The sequence below is a fragment of the Gadus chalcogrammus genome, unplaced genomic scaffold, assembly GCF_026213295.1.
Source record: "Gadus chalcogrammus isolate NIFS_2021 unplaced genomic scaffold, NIFS_Gcha_1.0 GACHA065, whole genome shotgun sequence".
Lineage (NCBI taxonomy): Eukaryota > Metazoa > Chordata > Actinopteri > Gadiformes > Gadidae > Gadus > Gadus chalcogrammus.
In genome coordinates, this window is record NW_026613500.1 from 74423 (window position 1) to 96327 (window position 21905).

At 42.1% G+C, this 21905-nt stretch overlaps 1 long non-coding RNA gene across 4 annotated transcripts; it reads left to right on the top strand.

Moving 5' to 3' along the window:
• The first annotated feature begins 1259 nt into the window (after positions 1–1259).
• On the top strand, positions 1260–16369 carry LOC130378056 (uncharacterized). 4 transcript variants are annotated; one of them, XR_008894456.1, is made up of 11 exons: positions 1260–2078; positions 2535–2632; positions 2794–3030; positions 3570–4332; positions 4452–4815; positions 8853–8948; positions 10149–10238; positions 10358–10716; positions 14766–14861; positions 16058–16147; positions 16267–16369. It is a non-coding gene; the product is annotated as an uncharacterized LOC130378056 (long non-coding RNA). The 4 variants fall into 4 exon arrangements; XR_008894455.1 differs by having other exon boundaries at positions 4243–4332; XR_008894457.1 differs by lacking the exons at positions 14766–14861; positions 16058–16147; positions 16267–16369 and adding an exon at positions 10876–11366 and having other exon boundaries at positions 4243–4332.
• The last annotated feature ends 5536 nt before the right edge of the window (positions 16370–21905 follow it).

Here is a 21905-nt window from a genome sequence, read left to right on the forward strand (position 1 = left end):
AAACTATCCGACAATAGAGTTATGAATGTTCCAATGCATACACTTCCATGTGCATACTTCCATACACTCTGACACTATTAATCCATCCGGCAATGAGACCCCCAACCTGGGGGAAACACTGGCTCCATGTGCATACTTCCATACACTACCAATACATCCAGCAATAGAGTTATGAATGTTCCAATGCTTACACTTCCATGTGCATACTTCCATACAATATAACACTATTAATCTATCCGACAATAAGACCCCCAACGTGGGGGAAACACTGGCTCCATGTGCATACTTCCATACACTACCAATACATCCAGCAATAGAGTTATGAATGTTCCAATGCTTACACTTCCATGTGCATACTTCCATACAATATAACACTATTAATCTATCCGACAATAAGACCCCCAACGTGGGGGAAACACTGGCTCCATGTGCATACTTCCATACACTACCAATACATCCAGCAATAGAGTTATGAATGTTCCAATGCTTACACTTCCATGTGCATACAACTGATATGCATGTTGGATGGCTACGATGTAGGTTCTGGGAAGAACTTCAGGCTAAAATCTTACAGCAGCAGTCCAGGTGCACGGGGGGAGGGGGCGAGGGGCCCTCCAGCCCTCCCCTTGATCGGCCATCCATTAAGGTTGAGCTGAAGGCAGAAATGCACCACAGTATTCTCCACTGCTGAACTCTGACTCACAGGCCCAGTCCAGTGTTACAAATACATAAATTGTATTTATAGATTTAATTGTATTATATATATTTATATAATAAAGAGAGAGAGAGAGAGAGAGAGAGAGAGAGAGAGAGAGAGAGAGAGAGAGAGAGAGAGAGAGAGAGAGAGAGAGAGAGAGAGGACTGCATTTATACAGTGCTTTTCTAAACAGTGGCCACTCAAAGCATTATTGATAGTTTGCAATGACTGATGTTTGTTTGCTTATGTTTGTACATTACAAACTTTCAATGAAGCTTTGAAAAAAAAGTCATGCATCATAATATTAATTTACTGATTATTGGTCTACATAATAAAAGATTTGAGGGAAAATTAAGCTTTTTCAGATAATGTAGGAAATTACATCACAATAAGAAAATATACCAATATATTGGTATATTTGCAGGCACTGGCGAAACCATTTCTATTGCAGAGGCGTCTGTTTTCCTTAAATCCATTGTTAATAGTCATTTCACCAACACATTCAAACAATCTTTACCGCCCCAAGCCAGCATTTCCTGAGAGAAACAACAGGGGCGGGGAGGGGCATGGTCACGGGGGGGACCGTAGAAGTCAGGATCTGTGTGATATAGCAGTTATTACTGAGACTGGGTGGAAAGATGACATACTCTGTAGAGATGAAATTACTCAACTTAAATTAAAAAGGTGAATTTAAATAGAAAAATAAACAAACAGAATCACGTTCTTAGTATTGCCAATGTCTTATTTTAGAGAAAACAGCAGAGGTGGGGTAACAGCAGATTCACGGTGGGGACTGTAAAAGTCAAGATATGTATAATTTCAGTTGAGACCCCGTTTGTGACTGAGACCCCGTTGGTCCCCAATACACTTTTGTGTTTCTGGGGGTGGTCACGGTAGTTACGAGAGAACACAAAAAGTTACGAGAGAAATACACATTAACTGTTTGTTATCTCATAAGCGGCGTGGTGCCGACTCCTTTTGACCTTTTGAATATTATTATTTCATTATTAATTATTGAACAATAACGGTGTGTCAGCTTCCTAGTTGGTGAGGATTAATTTGTTATTACAAATATACAAGTTAATGTATATTTGTGTGCCATGGCTTCAGACTAACTCATGGGCGCAACCAATTCAACTGAGCGACCCCTCCCGAAGTGGTACAGCCCTAGTCAGCCATGTGCGATCGGTGAGAGAAAGACGTAACAGCTTATAACAACATTGATCTCTCATGCTGGCAATAAGATAGTGACACACTGTTACGGTGTCCAACAAACGTAAAATCAGCAGCCTTTGGACTACCAAACATAAAGGCAGAAGACAGAATTCTTGGGGAAAACAAAGTTTTATGGTTGACCATGCTCGTTGACCATGCTCGTGAGGTCAGTACGACAAGACGATTGTCATTGTCTTTCTTTTACTTCTCAAACTACGTTACAATTGAATGTTCATCAGCCCGAGCCACAATGTTTTGGCCAAATATTGTTACTATAAAAACAAACGAAACGAAGTTTCGTATATTCAGACATATATTGATTGAGTCCACATGGTTTTCATTCGCAAAATGGCGCTGCTACTGCTGCTAACTTATATACGTTACGAATTGATCAAGAGTCCAATGTAAATGAACAATGCATGACTTAAATTCTTTACAGTTTATGATTAGACTGATATTACTTGTGCTCTCCGAGAATCTCCGTTTATTATTATTGCATTATTACGTAAATGTGAGCCTGAATCTCCGGTTACGGTTATCGTGTGTGTGTGTGTGTGTGTGTGTGTGTGTGTGTGTGTGTGTGTGTGTGTGTGTGTGTGTGTGTGTGTGTGTGTGTGGTCAGGCCTGTCCTTTGTGGCTCAAGCCTTCATGAGGAGAGAGAAGTCCACCTGAAGAGACAGACTCTTGAGGAGGAGCAGCTCTGGACCTCCGGATTGACCGGTACAAAGACATTTGCAAGACATTTCTGCAAGGAGTAATGTGCAGTGAACATTATCCCTTTCAAAGCCTTGAAGATACATTAGCCCGCTTATACTGCTTAATCATTTGACCAAAGATATAACAACAAAAAGGGTTTTTATTGATTTCTCTCTCTCCCGCAGCACGCTGACCATCTACGGCATCAGCCAGGACGATGACGCCATCTACCAGTGCATCGCCGAGAACAGCGCAGGCCAGCGCCCGCCTCACCGTGCTGTGGGCCGACGGGCTCCCCGGGGCCCCCACAATGGTGCGGGCCCAGGCGTTGTCGCCCGGCGCCATCCAGGTGTCCTGGAAGGAGCCGGAGCACAACACACAGGACATCATCGGCTACGTGCTGCACATCCGGCGGTCCTCAGGTCAGGACCACACACACGCACATGTGCATAGCATATTATTATTATTATTATTATAACTTTATTCAAGACACAGGAAGGTCCACATAGACAGCACACTACATATATAAACACATATACATACACATATATATCTACGCATATGAATACACACACACACACACACACACACTCATCCCCCACCTAACATGCATAGTTTGGTGAGAGTACCAGAACTGCAGTATCCTAATTATATAAGAGGGGACCCCTCGCTCAAGTAGTTTAGCAAACAGTTTCCCATGATTGATACGGTCAAAGGCTTTTGACGCATCCAGGAAACACATGAAGACTGTGCTATTTCGTGGTCTGTACCTATGGACAATTTCTTTAAGTGCATAAATACACAGATCAGTTCCATGCTTACTCTTAAAGCCAAACTGGTTATCTGTTGATAACATAATCTGCAAGCCTATCCATAAGGATCCCTTCTAGTACCTTGGACAGTATACTTGCAAGTGCAATAGGCCTATAGTTATCAATACTAGTCTTATTTTGAACAACAGGTATCAACAAGACAGATAACATGGATCCTGGGAGTATGCCATGCTTCATTAACCCGGAAAAGCATAGAGCAAGTAACACTGAAATACTTTGGGTTAAAATATACACAGTTCAAACAGGGCCTTCTTGGAGCTTTCAATCCACTCTGATCCAAAGTGATTTACAGCCATCAGGATAATGTCATCCTGAGGCACAGTCTTCAGTTTGACAGCAAGGAAACTTAACAGTTCATCTTCCATGATAGTTTTGCCATCAATAGCGGTGTAGATCTCAGGTTTAATCCTTTGTTTGATAAGACGCCGTGCGGCTGTGTCATCATCGGCGGCCACACACATACACACACACACACACACCAAACATGTGCATAGCACACACGCACACACGCACACGTATATGTCCACACACACACGTATATGTCCACACACACACACACACACACACACACACACACACACACACACACACACACACACACACACACACACGCACACGCATATATAAAACAATATAAAACATTTAAGAAGGAATGCAAATGAGGCATTATCAATTATAATACAAACATAATTAAAACACATACAAGCTTCGGGTCCAATGTTTCCAGAACTATGATGAGTATATCTTGTGTCACTCTGAGAGTTGTTAATAATGTTTGTTTTACGCACATCGGCCTCATAGGTGTTGTCGTCCCTCCTCCAAGCTTGGGGGGAGATGGGCCTCCCCGGGTCCCCAAGCTTGACGGACATCCGTTCAGCCGTGGCCACATACGTGAGTATCAAAAACACATGATAAGGAATTGGTTAATTTGGTGCATTTTGCTTCCGTTACACACATTCGATGCAAACACATTCTTGTTTGTAAATGCTCCTCTTTTTCTTTGTTTGCAGAACTTTGACTCAGAGATTGGCAGGAGGGACCTCTTTGTCTGCCTGGCACAGCAGGAGCCCTCATCCGATTCCTCCCCCGTTCCTGCTCCTGCTGGCTCCTCCTCCCCTGCTCCTGCTGCTGCTGGCTCCTCCTCCCCTGCTCCTCCTCCCCTGCTCCTGCTGCTGCTGGCTCCTCCTCCCCTGCTCCTGCTCCTGCTCCTGTTGGCTCCTCCTCCCCTGCTCCTGCTGGCTCCTGTGTGTTGTCAGGCCTGTCCTTTGTGGCTCCAGCCTTCATGAGGAGAGAGATGTCCGGCCAGGTGAGAGTCTGCTCACCTGAAGAGACAGACTCTTGAGGAGGAGCAGCTCTGGACCTCCGGATTGACCGGTACAAAGACATTTGCAAGACATTTCTGCAAGGAGTAATGTGCAGTGAACATTATCCCTTTCAAAGCCTTGAAGATACATTAGCCCGCTTATACTGCTTAATCATTTGACCAAAGATATAAAAAAAAAGGGGTTTTATTGATTTCTCTCTCTCCCGCAGCACGCTGACCATCTACGGCCATCAGTAGCTCAGTTCAGTTCTATATATTTATTATTCGTGTTGTGTTTCAGTTCTATATATTCATTCATTTTACGTTTAAGTTCTTCATATTTATTCATGTTCCGTGTTTTTGTTATATATATTTATTCATGTTTTGTTTTAGTTATATATATTCATTCATGTTGTGTTTTAGTTATATATATTTATTCATGTTCCGTGTTTGAAACGTTTCAATAAAAAAAACATTTGGAAACTGGTCGTTGTTTGTCCATTTTTATGGGGTCAGAACAGTCTCATTAATAATGAATGCACAGAGAAGGATTAACAAATGTATTTTGTAATTTTTATATAAATTACTCTCTTCTCACAAATACATTTCAATGCACACACAAATGGATATCGGCAGGTATAACTGTAAAATAAATCCATAGGCAAAAGTAAGTTTCACACGCACATTTCTGATCCACACAAATGTGTCTTGTTTTGAATAAAAGTGATATAAATCCATAAATTAGAGAGAGAGAAAGAGAGAGAGATTCACTGCTCTCTATTGAGGGTCACAGAGGGTCACACAGGGTCACATCATGTCCCAGTTCTGCCATGGAATTAAGATATGCGAGAACAGAGGTGTGGTGTGTGACAAATGCCTTTGTTGTTGTTAACGACTCTCTCCAAACCCCCTCTGCCACTACTTCAAGAACCTTGCAGACTGATATAGCTCGTCACTGCCATCTGGTGGTCAGATTAGATACTGCAGTGGCAGCACTGGTGTTAAGAGGCAATAAGACCCCCAAACTGGGGGAAACACTGGCTCCATGTGCATACTTCCATACACTACCAATACATCCAGCAATAGAGTTATGAATGTTCTAATGCATACACTTCCATGTGCATACTTCCATACACTCTAACACTATTAAACTATCCGGAAATAAGACCCCCAACGTGGGGGAAACACTGGCTACATGTGCACACTTCCATACACTACCAATACTTCCAGCAATAGAGTTATGAATGTTCCAATGCATACACTTCCATGTGCATACTTCCATACACTCTGACACTATTAATCCATCCGGCAATGAGACCCCCAACCTGGGGGAAACACTGGCTCCATGTGCATACTTCCATACACTACCAATACATCCAGCAATAGAGTTATGAATGTTCCAATGCTTACACTTCCATGTGCATACTTCCATACAATATAACACTATTAATCTATCCGACAATAAGACCCCCAACGTGGGGGAAACACTGGCTCCATGTGCATACTTCCATACACTACCAATACATCCAGCAATAGAGTTATGAATGTTCCAATGCTTACACTTCCATGTGCATACTTCCATACAATATAACACTATTAATCTATCCGATAATAAGACCCCCAACGTGGGGGAAACACTGGCTCCATGTGCATACTTCCATACACTACCAATACATCCAGCAATAGAGTTATGAATGTTCCAATGCTTACACTTCCATGTGCATACAACTGATATGCATGTTGGATGGCTACGATGTAGGTTCTGGGAAGAACTTCAGGCTAAAATCTTACAGCAGCAGTCCAGGTGCACGGGGGGAGGGGGCGAGGGGCCCTCCAGCCCTCCCCTTGATCGGCCATCCATTAAGGTTGAGCTGAAGGCAGAAATGCACCACAGTATTCTCCACTGCTGAACTCTGACTCACAGGCCCAGTCCAGTGTTACAAATACATAAATTGTATTTATAGATTTAATTGTATTATATATATTTATATAATAAAGAGAGAGAGAGAGAGAGAGAGAGAGAGAGAGAGAGAGAGAGAGAGAGAGAGAGAGAGAGAGAGAGAGAGAGAGAGAGAGAGAGAGAGGACTGCATTTATACAGTGCTTTTCTAAACAGTGGCCACTCAAAGCATTATTGATAGTTTGCAATGACTGATGTTTGTTTGCTTATGTTTGTACATTACAAACTTTCAATGAAGCTTTGAAAAAAAAGTCATGCATCATAATATTAATTTACTGATTATTGGTCTACATAATAAAAGATTTGAGGGAAAATTAAGCTTTTTCAGATAATGTAGGAAATTACATCACAATAAGAAAATATACCAATATATTGGTATATTTGCAGGCACTGGCGAAACCATTTCTATTGCAGAGGCGTCTGTTTTCCTTAAATCCATTGTTAATAGTCATTTCACCAACACATTCAAACAATCTTTACCGCCCCAAGCCAGCATTTCCTGAGAGAAACAACAGGGGCGGGGAGGGGCATGGTCACGGGGGGGACCGTAGAAGTCAGGATCTGTGTGATATAGCAGTTATTACTGAGACTGGGTGGAAAGATGACATACTCTGTAGAGATGAAATTACTCAACTTAAATTAAAAAGGTGAATTTAAATAGAAAAATAAACAAACAGAATCACGTTCTTAGTATTGCCAATGTCTTATTTTAGAGAAAACAGCAGAGGTGGGGTAACAGCAGATTCACGGTGGGGACTGTAAAAGTCAAGATATGTATAATTTCAGTTGAGACCCCGTTTGTGACTGAGACCCCGTTGGTCCCCAATACACTTTTGTGTTTCTGGGGGTGGTCACGGTAGTTACGAGAGAACACAAAAAGTTACGAGAGAAATACACATTAACTGTTTGTTATCTCATAAGCGGCGTGGTGCCGACTCCTTTTGACCTTTTGAATATTATTATTTCATTATTAATTATTGAACAATAACGGTGTGTCAGCTTCCTAGTTGGTGAGGATTAATTTGTTATTACAAATATACAAGTTAATGTATATTTGTGTGCCATGGCTTCAGACTAACTCATGGGCGCAACCAATTCAACTGAGCGACCCCTCCCGAAGTGGTACAGCCCTAGTCAGCCATGTGCGATCGGTGAGAGAAAGACGTAACAGCTTATAACAACATTGATCTCTCATGCTGGCAATAAGATAGTGACACACTGTTACGGTGTCCAACAAACGTAAAATCAGCAGCCTTTGGACTACCAAACATAAAGGCAGAAGACAGAATTCTTGGGGAAAACAAAGTTTTATGGTTGACCATGCTCGTTGACCATGCTCGTGAGGTCAGTACGACAAGACGATTGTCATTGTCTTTCTTTTACTTCTCAAACTACGTTACAATTGAATGTTCATCAGCCCGAGCCACAATGTTTTGGCCAAATATTGTTACTATAAAAACAAACGAAACGAAGTTTCGTATATTCAGACATATATTGATTGAGTCCACATGGTTTTCATTCGCAAAATGGCGCTGCTACTGCTGCTAACTTATATACGTTACGAATTGATCAAGAGTCCAATGTAAATGAACAATGCATGACTTAAATTCTTTACAGTTTATGATTAGACTGATATTACTTGTGCTCTCCGAGAATCTCCGTTTATTATTATTGCATTATTACGTAAATGTGAGCCTGAATCTCCGGTTACGGTTATCGTGTGTGTGTGTGTGTGTGTGTGTGTGTGTGTGTGTGTGTGTGTGTGTGTGTGTGTGTGTGTGTGTGTGTGTGTGTGTGTGTGTGTGTGTGTGTGTGTGTGTGTGTGTGTGTGTGTGTGTGTGTGTGTGTGTGTGTGTGTGTGTGTGTGTGTGTGTGTGTGTGTGTTGTCAGGCCTGTCCTTTGTGGCTCAAGCCTTCATGAGGAGAGAGAAGTCCACCTGAAGAGACAGACTCTTGAGGAGGAGCAGCTCTGGACCTCCGGATTGACCGGTACAAAGACATTTGCAAGACATTTCTGCAAGGAGTAATGTGCAGTGAACATTATCCCTTTCAAAGCCTTGAAGATACATTAGCCCGCTTATACTGCTTAATCATTTGACCAAAGATATAACAACAAAAAGGGGTTTTATTGATTTCTCTCTCTCCCGCAGCACGCTGACCATGTACTGCATCAGCCAGGACGATGACACAACAACACAACACACAGGACATCATCGGCTACGTGCTGCACATCCGGCGGTCCTCAGGTCAGGACCACACACACGCACATGTGCATAGCATATTATTATTATTATTATTATAACTTTATTCAAGACACAGGAAGGTCCACATAGACAGCACACTACATATATAAACACATATACATACACATATATATCTACGCATATGAATACACACACACACACACACTCATCCCCCACCTAACATGCATAGTTTGGTGAGAGTACCAGAACTGCAGTATCCTAATTATATAAGAGGGGACCCCTCGCTCAAGTAGTTTAGCAAACAGTTTCCCATGATTGATACGGTCAAAGGCTTTTGACGCATCCAGGAAACACATGAAGACTGTGCTATTTCGTGATCTGTACCTATGGACAATTTCTTTAAGTGCATAAATACACAGATCAGTTCCATGCTTACTCTTAAAGCCAAACTGGTTATCTGTTGATAACATAATCTGCAAGCCTATCCATAAGGATCCCTTCTAGTACCTTGGACAGTATACTTGCAAGTGCAATAGGCCTATAGTTATCAATACTAGTCTTATTTTGAACAACAGGTATCAACAAGACAGATAACATGGATCCTGGGAGTATGCCATGCTTCATTAACCCGGAAAAGCATAGAGCAAGTAACACTGAAATACTTTGGGTTAAAATATACACAGTTCAAACAGGGCCTTCTTGGAGCTTTCAATCCACTCTGATCCAAAGTGATTTACAGCCATCAGGATAATGTCATCCTGAGGCACAGTCTTCAGTTTGACAGCAAGGAAACTTAACAGTTCATCTTCCATGATAGTTTTGCCATCAATAGCGGTGTAGATCTCAGGTTTAATCCTTTGTTTGATAAGACGCCGTGCGGCTGTGTCATCATCGGCGGCCACACACATACACACACACACACACCAAACATGTGCATAGCACACACGCACACACGCACACGTATATGTCCACACACACGTATATGTCCACACACACACACACACACACACACACACACACACACACACACACACACACACACACACACACACGCACACGCATATATAAAACAATATAAAACATTTAAGAAGGAATGCAAATGAGGCATTATCAATTATAATACAAACATAATTAAAACACATACAAGCTTCGGGTCCAATGTTTCCAGAACTATGATGAGTATATCTTGTGTCACTCTGAGAGTTGTTAATAATGTTTGTTTTACGCACATCGGCCTCATAGGTGTTGTCGTCCCTCCTCCAAGCTTGGGGGGAGATGGGCCTCCCCGGGTCCCCAAGCTTGACGGACATCCGTTCAGCCGTGGCCACATACGTGAGTATCAAAAACACATGATAAGGAATTGGTTAATTTGGTGCATTTTGCTTCCGTTACACACATTCGATGCAAACACATTCTTGTTTGTAAATGCTCCTCTTTTTCTTTGTTTGCAGAACTTTGACTCAGAGATTGGCAGGAGGGACCTCTTTGTCTGCCTGGCACAGCAGGAGCCCTCATCCGATTCCTCCCCCGTTCCTGCTCCTGCTGGCTCCTCCTCCCCTGCTCCTGCTGCTGCTGGCTCCTCCTCCCCTGCTCCTCCTCCCCTGCTCCTGCTGCTGCTGGCTCCTCCTCCCCTGCTCCTGCTCCTGCTTGGCTCCTCCTCCCCTGCTCCTGCTGGCTCCTGTGTGTTGTCAGGCCTGTCCTTTGTGGCTCCAGCCTTCATGAGGAGAGAGATGTCCGGCCAGGTGAGAGTCTGCTCACCTGAAGAGACAGACTCTTGAGGAGGAGCAGCTCTGGACCTCCGGATTGACCGGTACAAAGACATTTGCAAGACATTTCTGCAAGGAGTAATGTGCAGTGAACATTATCCCTTTCAAAGCCTTGAAGATACATTAGCCCGCTTATACTGCTTAATCATTTGACCAAAGATATAAAAAAAAAGGGGTTTTATTGATTTCTCTCTCTCCCGCAGCACGCTGACCATCTACGGCCATCAGTAGCTCAGTTCAGTTCTATATATTTATTATTCGTGTTGTGTTTCAGTTCTATATATTCATTCATTTTACGTTTAAGTTCTTCATATTTATTCATGTTCCGTGTTTTTGTTATATATATTTATTCATGTTTTGTTTTAGTTATATATATTCATTCATGTTGTGTTTTAGTTATATATATTTATTCATGTTCCGTGTTTGAAACGTTTCAATAAAAAAAACATTTGGAAACTGGTCGTTGTTTGTCCATTTTTATGGGGTCAGAACAGTCTCATTAATAATGAATGCACAGAGAAGGATTAACAAATGTATTTTGTAATTTTTATATAAATTACTCTCTTCTCACAAATACATTTCAATGCACACACAAATGGATATCGGCAGGTATAACTGTAAAATAAATCCATAGGCAAAAGTAAGTTTCACACGCACATTTCTGATCCACACAAATGTGTCTTGTTTTGAATAAAAGTGATATAAATCCATAAATTAGAGAGAGAGAAAGAGAGAGAGATTCACTGCTCTCTATTGAGGGTCACAGAGGGTCACACAGGGTCACATCATGTCCCAGTTCTGCCATGGAATTAAGATATGCGAGAACAGAGGTGTGGTGTGTGACAAATGCCTTTGTTGTTGTTAACGACTCTCTCCAAACCCCCTCTGCCACTACTTCAAGAACCTTGCAGACTGATATAGCTCGTCACTGCCATCTGGTGGTCAGATTAGATACTGCAGTGGCAGCACTGGTGTTAAGAGGCAATAAGACCCCCAAACTGGGGGAAACACTGGCTCCATGTGCATACTTCCATACACTACCAATACATCCAGCAATAGAGTTATGAATGTTCTAATGCATACACTTCCATGTGCATACTTCCATACACTCTAACACTATTAAACTATCCGGAAATAAGACCCCCAACGTGGGGGAAACACTGGCTACATGTGCACACTTCCATACACTACCAATACTTCCAGCAATAGAGTTATGAATGTTCCAATGCATACACTTCCATGTGCATACTTCCATACACTCTGACACTATTAATCCATCCGACAATAAGACCCCCAACGTGGAGGAAACACTGGCTCCATGTGCATACTTCCATACACTACCAATACATCCAGCAATAGAGTTATGAATGTTCCAATGCTTACACTTCCATGTGCATACTTCCATACAATATAACACTATTAATCTATCCGACAATAAGACCCCCAACGTGGGGGAAACACTGGCTCCATGTGCATACTTCCATACACTACCAATACATCCAGCAATAGAGTTATGAATGTTCCAATGCTTACACTTCCATGTGCATACTTCCATACAATATAACACTATTAATCTATCCGATAATAAGACCCCCAACGTGGGGGAAACACTGGCTCCATGTGCATACTTCCATACACTACCAATACATCCAGCAATAGAGTTATGAATGTTCCAATGCTTACACTTCCATGTGCATACAACTGATATGCATGTTGGATGGCTACGATGTAGGTTCTGGGAAGAACTTCAGGCTAAAATCTTACAGCAGCAGTCCAGGTGCACGGGGGGAGGGGGCGAGGGGCCCTCCAGCCCTCCCCTTGATCGGCCATCCATTAAGGTTGAGCTGAAGGCAGAAATGCACCACAGTATTCTCCACTGCTGAACTCTGACTCACAGGCCCAGTCCAGTGTTACAAATACATAAATTGTATTTATAGATTTAATTGTATTATATATATTTATATAATAAAGAGAGAGAGAGAGAGAGAGAGAGAGAGAGAGAGAGAGAGAGAGAGAGAGAGAGAGAGAGAGAGAGAGAGAGAGAGAGAGAGAGAGAGAGAGAGAGAGAGAGAGAGGACTGCATTTATACAGTGCTTTTCTAAACAGTGGCCACTCAAAGCATTATTGATAGTTTGCAATGACTGATGTTTGTTTGCTTATGTTTGTACATTACAAACTTTCAATGAAGCTTTGAAAAAAAAGTCATGCATCATAATATTAATTTACTGATTATTGGTCTACATAATAAAAGATTTGAGGGAAAATTAAGCTTTTTCAGATAATGTAGGAAATTACATCACAATAAGAAAATATACCAATATATTGGTATATTTGCAGGCACTGGCGAAACCATTTCTATTGCAGAGGCGTCTGTTTTCCTTAAATCCATTGTTAATAGTCATTTCACCAACACATTCAAACAATCTTTACCGCCCCAAGCCAGCATTTCCTGAGAGAAACAACAGGGGTGGGGAGGGGCATGGTCACGGGGGGGACCGTAGAAGTCAGGATCTGTGTGATATAGCAGTTATTACTGAGACTGGGTGGAAAGATGACATACTCTGTAGAGATGAAATTACTCAACTTAAATTAAAAAGGTGAATTTAAATAGAAAAATAAACAAACAGAATCACGTTCTTAGTATTGCCAATGTCTTATTTTAGAGAAAACAGCAGAGGTGGGGTAACAGCAGATTCACGGTGGGGACTGTAAAAGTCAAGATATGTATAATTTCAGTTGAGACCCCGTTTGTGACTGAGACCCCGTTGGTCCCCAATACACTTTTGTGTTTCTGGGGGTGGTCACGGTAGTTACGAGAGAACACAAAAAGTTACGAGAGAAATACACATTAACTGTTTGTTATCTCATAAGCGGCGTGGTGCCGACTCCTTTTGACCTTTTGAATATTATTATTTCATTATTAATTATTGAACAATAACGGTGTGTCAGCTTCCTAGTTGGTGAGGATTAATTTGTTATTACAAATATACAAGTTAATGTATATTTGTGTGCCATGGCTTCAGACTAACTCATGGGCGCAACCAATTCAACTGAGCGACCCCTCCCGAAGTGGTACAGCCCTAGTCAGCCATGTGCGATCGGTGAGAGAAAGACGTAACAGCTTATAACAACATTGATCTCTCATGCTGGCAATAAGATAGTGACACACTGTTACGGTGTCCAACAAACGTAAAATCAGCAGCCTTTGGACTACCAAACATAAAGGCAGAAGACAGAATTCTTGGGGAAAACAAAGTTTTATGGTTGACCATGCTCGTTGACCATGCTCGTGAGGTCAGTACGACAAGACGATTGTCATTGTCTTTCTTTTACTTCTCAAACTACGTTACAATTGAATGTTCATCAGCCCGAGCCACAATGTTTTGGCCAAATATTGTTACTATAAAAACAAACGAAACGAAGTTTCGTATATTCAGACATATATTGATTGAGTCCACATGGTTTTCATTCGCAAAATGGCGCTGCTACTGCTGCTAACTTATATACGTTACGAATTGATCAAGAGTCCAATGTAAATGAACAATGCATGACTTAAATTCTTTACAGTTTATGATTAGACTGATATTACTTGTGCTCTCCGAGAATCTCCGTTTATTATTATTGCATTATTACGTAAATGTGAGCCTGAATCTCCGGTTACGGTTATCGTGTGTGTGTGTGTGTGTGTGTGTGTGTGTGTGTGTGTGTGTGTGTGTGTGTGTGTGTGTGTGTGTGTGTGTGTGTGTGTGTGTGTGTGTGTGTGTGTGTGTGTGTGTGTGTGTGTGTGTGTGTGTGTGTGTGTGTGTGTGTGTGTGTGTGTGTGTGTGTTGTCAGGCCTGTCCTTTGTGGCTCAAGCCTTCATGAGGAGAGAGAAGTCCACCTGAAGAGACAGACTCTTGAGGAGGAGCAGCTCTGGACCTCCGGATTGACCGGTACAAAGACATTTGCAAGACATTTCTGCAAGGAGTAATGTGCAGTGAACATTATCCCTTTCAAAGCCTTGAAGATACATTAGCCCGCTTATACTGCTTAATCATTTGACCAAAGATATAACAACAAAAAGGGGTTTTATTGATTTCTCTCTCTCCCGCAGCACGCTGACCATGTACTGCATCAGCCAGGACGATGACACAACAACACAACACACAGGACATCATCGGCTACGTGCTGCACATCCGGCGGTCCTCAGGTCAGGACCACACACACGCACATGTGCATAGCATATTATTATTATTATAACTTTATTCAAGACACAGGAAGGTCCACATAGACAGCACACTACATATATAAACACATATACATACACATATATATCTACGCATATGAATACACACACACACACACACTCATCCCCCACCTAACATGCATAGTTTGGTGAGAGTACCAGAACTGCAGTATCCTAATTATATAAGAGGGGACCCCTCGCTCAAGTAGTTTAGCAAACAGTTTCCCATGATTGATACGGTCAAAGGCTTTTGACGCATCCAGGAAACACATGAAGACTGTGCTATTTCGTGATCTGTACCTATGGACAATTTCTTTAAGTGCATAAATACACAGATCAGTTCCATGCTTACTCTTAAAGCCAAACTGGTTATCTGTTGATAACATAATCTGCAAGCCTATCCATAAGGATCCCTTCTAGTACCTTGGACAGTATACTTGCAAGTGCAATAGGCCTATAGTTATCAATACTAGTCTTATTTTGAACAACAGGTATCAACAAGACAGATAACATGGATCCTGGGAGTATGCCATGCTTCATTAACCCGGAAAAGCATAGAGCAAGTAACACTGAAATACTTTGGGTTAAAATATACACAGTTCAAACAGGGCCTTCTTGGAGCTTTCAATCCACTCTGATCCAAAGTGATTTACAGCCATCAGGATAATGTCATCCTGAGGCACAGTCTTCAGTTTGACAGCAAGGAAACTTAACAGTTCATCTTCCATGATAGTTTTGCCATCAATAGCGGTGTAGATCTCAGGTTTAATCCTTTGTTTGATAAGACGCCGTGCGGCTGTGTCATCATCGGCGGCCACACACATACACACACACACACACACACCATACATGTGCATAGCACACACGCACACACGCACACGTATATGTCCACACACACGTATATGTCCACACACACACACACACACACACACACACACACACACACACACACACACACACACACACACACGCACACGCATATATAAAACAATATAAAACATTTAAGAAGGAATGCAAATGAGGCATTATCAATTATAATACAAACATAATTAAAACACATACAAGCTTCGGGTCCAATGTTTCCAGAACTATGATGAGTATATCTTGTGTCACTCTGAGAGTTGTTAATAATGTTTGTTTTACGCACATCGGCCTCATAGGTGTTGTCGTCCCTCCTCCAAGCTTGGGGGGAGATGGGCCTCCCCGGGTCCCCAAGCTTGACGGACATCCGTTCAGCCGTGGCCACATACGTGAGTATCAAAAACACATGATAAGGAATTGGTTAATTTGGTGCATTTTGCTTCCGTTACACACATTCGATGCAAACACATTCTTGTTTGTAAATGCTCCTCTTTTTCTTTGTTTGCAGAACTTTGACTCAGAGATTGGCAGGAGGGACCTCTTTGTCTGCCTGGCACAGCAGGAGCCCTCATCCGATTCCTCCCCCGTTCCTGCTCCTGCTGGCTCCTCCTCCCCTGCCTCCTGCTGCTGGCTCCTCCTCCCCTGCTCCTCCTCCCCTGCTCCTGCTGCTGCTGGCTCCTCCTCCCCTGCTCCTGCTCCTGCTCCTGTTGGCTCCTCCTCCCCTGCTCCTGCTGGCTCCTGTGTGTTGTCAGGCCTGTCCTTTGTGGCTCCAGCCTTCATGAGGAGAGAGATGTCCGGCCAGGTGAGAGTCTGCTCACCTGAAGAGACAGACTCTTGAGGAGGAGCAGCTCTGGACCTCCGGATTGACCGGTACAAAGACATTTGCAAGACATTTCTGCAAGGAGTAATGTGCAGTGAACATTATCCCTTTCAAAGCCTTGAAGATACATTAGCCCGCTTATACTGCTTAATCATTTGACCAAAGATATAAAAAAAAAGGGGTTTTATTGATTTCTCTCTCTCCCGCAGCACGCTGACCATCTACGGCCATCAGTAGCTCAGTTCAGTTCTATATATTTATTATTCGTGTTGTGTTTCAGTTCTATATATTCATTCATTTTACGTTTAAGTTCTTCATATTTATTCATGTTCCGTGTTTTTGTTATATATATTTATTCATGTTTTGTTTTAGTTATATATATTATTCATGTTGTGTTTTAGTTATATATATTTATTCATGTTCCGTGTTTGAAACGTTTCAATAAAAAAAACATTTGGAAACTGGTCGTTGTTTGTCCATTTTTATGGGGTCAGAACAGTCTCATTAATAATGAATGCACAGAGAAGGATTAACAAATGTATTTTGTAATTTTTATATAAATTACTCTCTTCTCACAAATACATTTCAATGCACACACAAATGGATATCGGCAGGTATAACTGTAAAATAAATCCATAGGCAAAAGTAAGTTTCACACGCACATTTCTGATCCACACAAATGTGTCTTGTTTTGAATAAAAGTGATATAAATCCATAAATTAGAGAGAGAGAGAGAGAGAGAGATTCACTGCTCTCTATTGAGGGTCACAGAGGGTCACACAGGGTCACATCATGTCCCAGTTCTGCCATGGAATTAAGATATGCGAGAACAGAGGTGTGGTGTGTGACAAATGCCTTTGTTGTTGTTAACGACTCTCTCCAAACCCCCTCTGCCACTACTTCAAGAACCTTGCAGACTGATATAGCTCGTCACTGCCATCTGGTGGTCAGATTAGATACTGCAGTGGCAGCACTGGTGTTAAGAGGCAATAAGACCCCCAACCTGGGGGAAACACTGGCTCCATGTGCATACTTCCATACACTACCAATACATCCAGCAATAGAGTTATGAATGTTCTAATGCATACACTTCCATGTGCATACTTCCATACACTCTAACACTATTAAACTATCCGACAATAAGACCCCCAACGTGGGGGAAACACTGGCTCCATGTGCATACTTCCATGCACGCAACACTACCAATACATCCAGCAATAGAGTTTGAATGTTCTAATGCATACACTTCCATGTGCATACTTCCATACACTCTGACACTATTAATCCTATCCGGAAATAAGACCCCCAACGTGGGGAAACACTGGCTCCATGTGCATACTTCCATACACTACCAATACATCCAGCAATAGAGTTATGAATGTTCTAATGCTACACTTCCATGTGCATACTTCCATACACTCTGACACTATTAAACTATCCGACAATAAGACCCCCAACGTGGGGGAAACACTGGCTCCATGTGCAAACTTCCATGCACGCAAACACTACCAATACATCCAGCAATAGAGTTATGAATGTTCTAATGCTTACACTTCCATGTGCATACTTCCATACACTCTGACACTATTAATCTATCCGACAATAAGACCCCCAACGTGGGGGAAACACTGGCTCCATGTACATACTTCCATACACTACCAATACATCCAGCAATAGAGTTATGAATGTTCTAATGCATTACACTTCCATGTGCATACTTCCATACACTCTGACACTATTAATCTATCCGACAATAAGACCCCCAACGTGGGGGAAACACTGGCTCCATGTGCAAACTTCCATGCACGCAAACACTACCAATACATCCAGCAATAGAGTTATGAATGTTCTAATGCATACACTTCCATGTGCATACTTCCATACACTCTGACACTATTAATCTATCCGACAATAAGACCCCCAACGTTGGGGAAACACTGGCTCCATGTGCAAACTTCCATGCACGCAAACACTACCAATACATCCAGCAATAGAGTTATGAATGTTCTAATGCTTACACTTCCATGTGCATACTTCCATACACTCTGACACTATTAATCTATCCGACAATAAGACCCCCAACGTGGGGGAAACACTGGCTCCATGTACATACTTCCATACACTACCAATACATCCAGCAATAGAGTTATGAATGTTCTAATGCATACACTTCCATGTGCATACTTCCATACACTCTGACACTATTAATCTATCCGACAATAAGACCCCCAACGTGGGGGAAACACTGGCTCCATGTGCAAACTTCCATGCACGCAAACACTACCAATAGCATCCAGCAATAGAGTTATGAATGTTCTAATGCTTACACTTCCATGTGCATACTTCCATACACTCTGACACTATTAATCTATCCGACAATAAGACCCCCAACGTGGGGGAAACACTGGCTCCATGTGCAAACTTCCATGCACGCAAACACTACCAATACATCCAGCAATAGAGTTATGAATGTTCTAATGCTTACACTTCCATGTGCATACTTCCATACACTCTGACACTATTAATCTATCCGACAATAAGACCCCCAACGTGGGGGAAACACTGGCTCCATGTACATACTTCCATACACTACAAATACATCCAGCAATAGAGTTATGAATGTTCTAATGCTTACACTTCCATGTGCATACTTCCATACACTCTGACACTATTAAACTATCCGACAATAAGACCCCCAACGTGGGGGAAACACTGGCTCCATGTGCAAACTTCCATGCACGCAAACACTACCAATACATCCAGCAATAGAGTTATGAATGTTCTAATGCTTACACTTCCATGTGCATACTTCCATACACTCTGACACTATTAATCTATCCGACAATAAGACCCCCAACGTGGGGGAAACACTGGCTCCATGTACATACTTCCATACACTACCAATACATCCAGCAATAGAGTTATGAATGTTCTAATGCATACACTTCCATGTGCATACTTCCATACACTCTGACACTATTAAACTATCCGACAATAAGACCCCCAACGTTGGGGAAACACTGGCTCCATGTACATACTTCCATACACTACAAATACATCCAGCAATAGAGTTATGAATGTTCTAATGCATACACTTCCATGTGCAAACATCCATGCACTCTAACACTATTAATCTATCCGACAATAAGACCCCCAACCTGGGGGAAACACTGGCTCCATGTGCATACTTCCATGCACGCAAACACTACCAATACATCCAGCAATAGAGTTATGAATGTTCTAATGCATACACTTCCATGTGCATACTTCCATACACTCTGACACTATTAATCTATCCGACAATAAGACCCCCAACGTGGGGGAAACACTGGCTCCATGTGCAAACTTCCATGCACGCAAACACTACCAATACATCCAGCAATAGAGTTATGAATGTTCTAATGCTTACACTTCCATGTGCATACTTCCATACACTCTGACACTATTAATCTATCCGACAATAAGACCCCCAACGTGGGGGAAACACTGGCTCCATGTACATACTTCCATACACTACCAATACATCCAGCAATAGAGTTATGAATGTTCTAATGCATACACTTCCATGTGCATACTTCCATACACTCTGACACTATTAATCTATCCGACAATAAGACCCCCAACGTGGGGGAAACACTGGCTCCATGTGCAAACTTCCATGCACGCAAACACTACCAATGCATCCAGCAATAGAGTTATGAATGTTCTAATGCTTACACTTCCATGTGCATACTTCCATACACTCTGACACTATTAATCTATCCGACAATAAGACCCCCAACGTGGGGGAAACACTGGCTCCATGTACATACTTCCATACACTACCAATACATCCAGCAATAGAGTTATGAATGTTCCAATGCTTACACTTCCATGTGCATACTTCCATACACTCTAACACTATTAATCTATCCGACAATAAGACCCCCAACGTGGGGGAAACACTGGCTCCATGTACATACTTCCATACACTACCAATACATCCAGCAATAGAGTTATGAATGTTCCAATGCATACACTTCCATGTGCATACTTCCATACACTCTAACACTATTAAACTATCCGACAATAAGACCCCCAACGTGGGGGAAACACTGGCTCCATGTGCAAATTTCCATGCACGCAAACACTACCAATACATCCAGCAATAGAGTTATGAATGTTCTAATGCTTACACTTCCATGTGCATAATTCCATACACTCTGACACTATTAAACTATCCGACAATAAGACCCCCAACGTGGGGGAAACACTGGCTCCATGTGCATGCTTCCATACACTACCAATACATCCAGCAATAGAGTTATGAATGTTCCAATGCATACACTTCCATGTGCATACTTCCATACACTCTGACACTATTAAACTATCCGACAATAAGACCACCAACGTGGGGGAAACACTGGCTCCATGTGCATACTTCCATGCACGCAAACACTACCAATACATCCAGCAATAGAGTTATGAATGTTCCAATGCATACACTTCCATGTGCATACTTCCATACACTCTGACACTATTAAACTATCCGACAATAAGACCCCCAACGTGGGGGAAACACTGGCTCCATGTACATACTTCCATACACTACCAATACATCCAGCAATAGAGTTATGAATGTTCTAATGCATACACTTCCATGTGCATACTTCCATACACTCTGACACTATTAATCTATCCGACAATAAGACCCCCAACGTGGGGGAAACACTGGCTCCATGTGCAAACTTCCATGCACGCAAACACTACCAATGCATCCAGCAATAGAGTTATGAATGTTCTAATGCTTACACTTCCATGTGCATACTTCCATACACTCTGACACTATTAAACTATCCGACAATAAGACTGTTGTCGAAACAGTCAAACACTGGCTCCATGTGCAAACTTCCATGCACGCAAACACTACCAATACATCCAGCAATAGAGTTATGAATGTTCCAATGCATACACTTCCATGTGCATACTTCCATACACTCTGACACTATTAAACTATCCGACAATAAGACCCCCAACGTGGGGGAAACACTGGCTCCATGTACATACTTCCATATACTACAAATACATCCAATAATAGAGTTATGAATGTTCTAATGCATACACTTCCATGTGCAAACATCCATGCACTCTAACACTATTAATCTATCCGACAATAAGACCCCCAACCTGGGGAAACACTGGCTCCATGTGCATACTTCCATGCACGCAAACACTACCAATACATCCAGCAATAGAGTTATGAATGTTCTAATGCATACACTTCCATGTGCATACTTCCATACACTCTGACACTATTAAACTATCCGACAATAAGACCCCCAACGTGG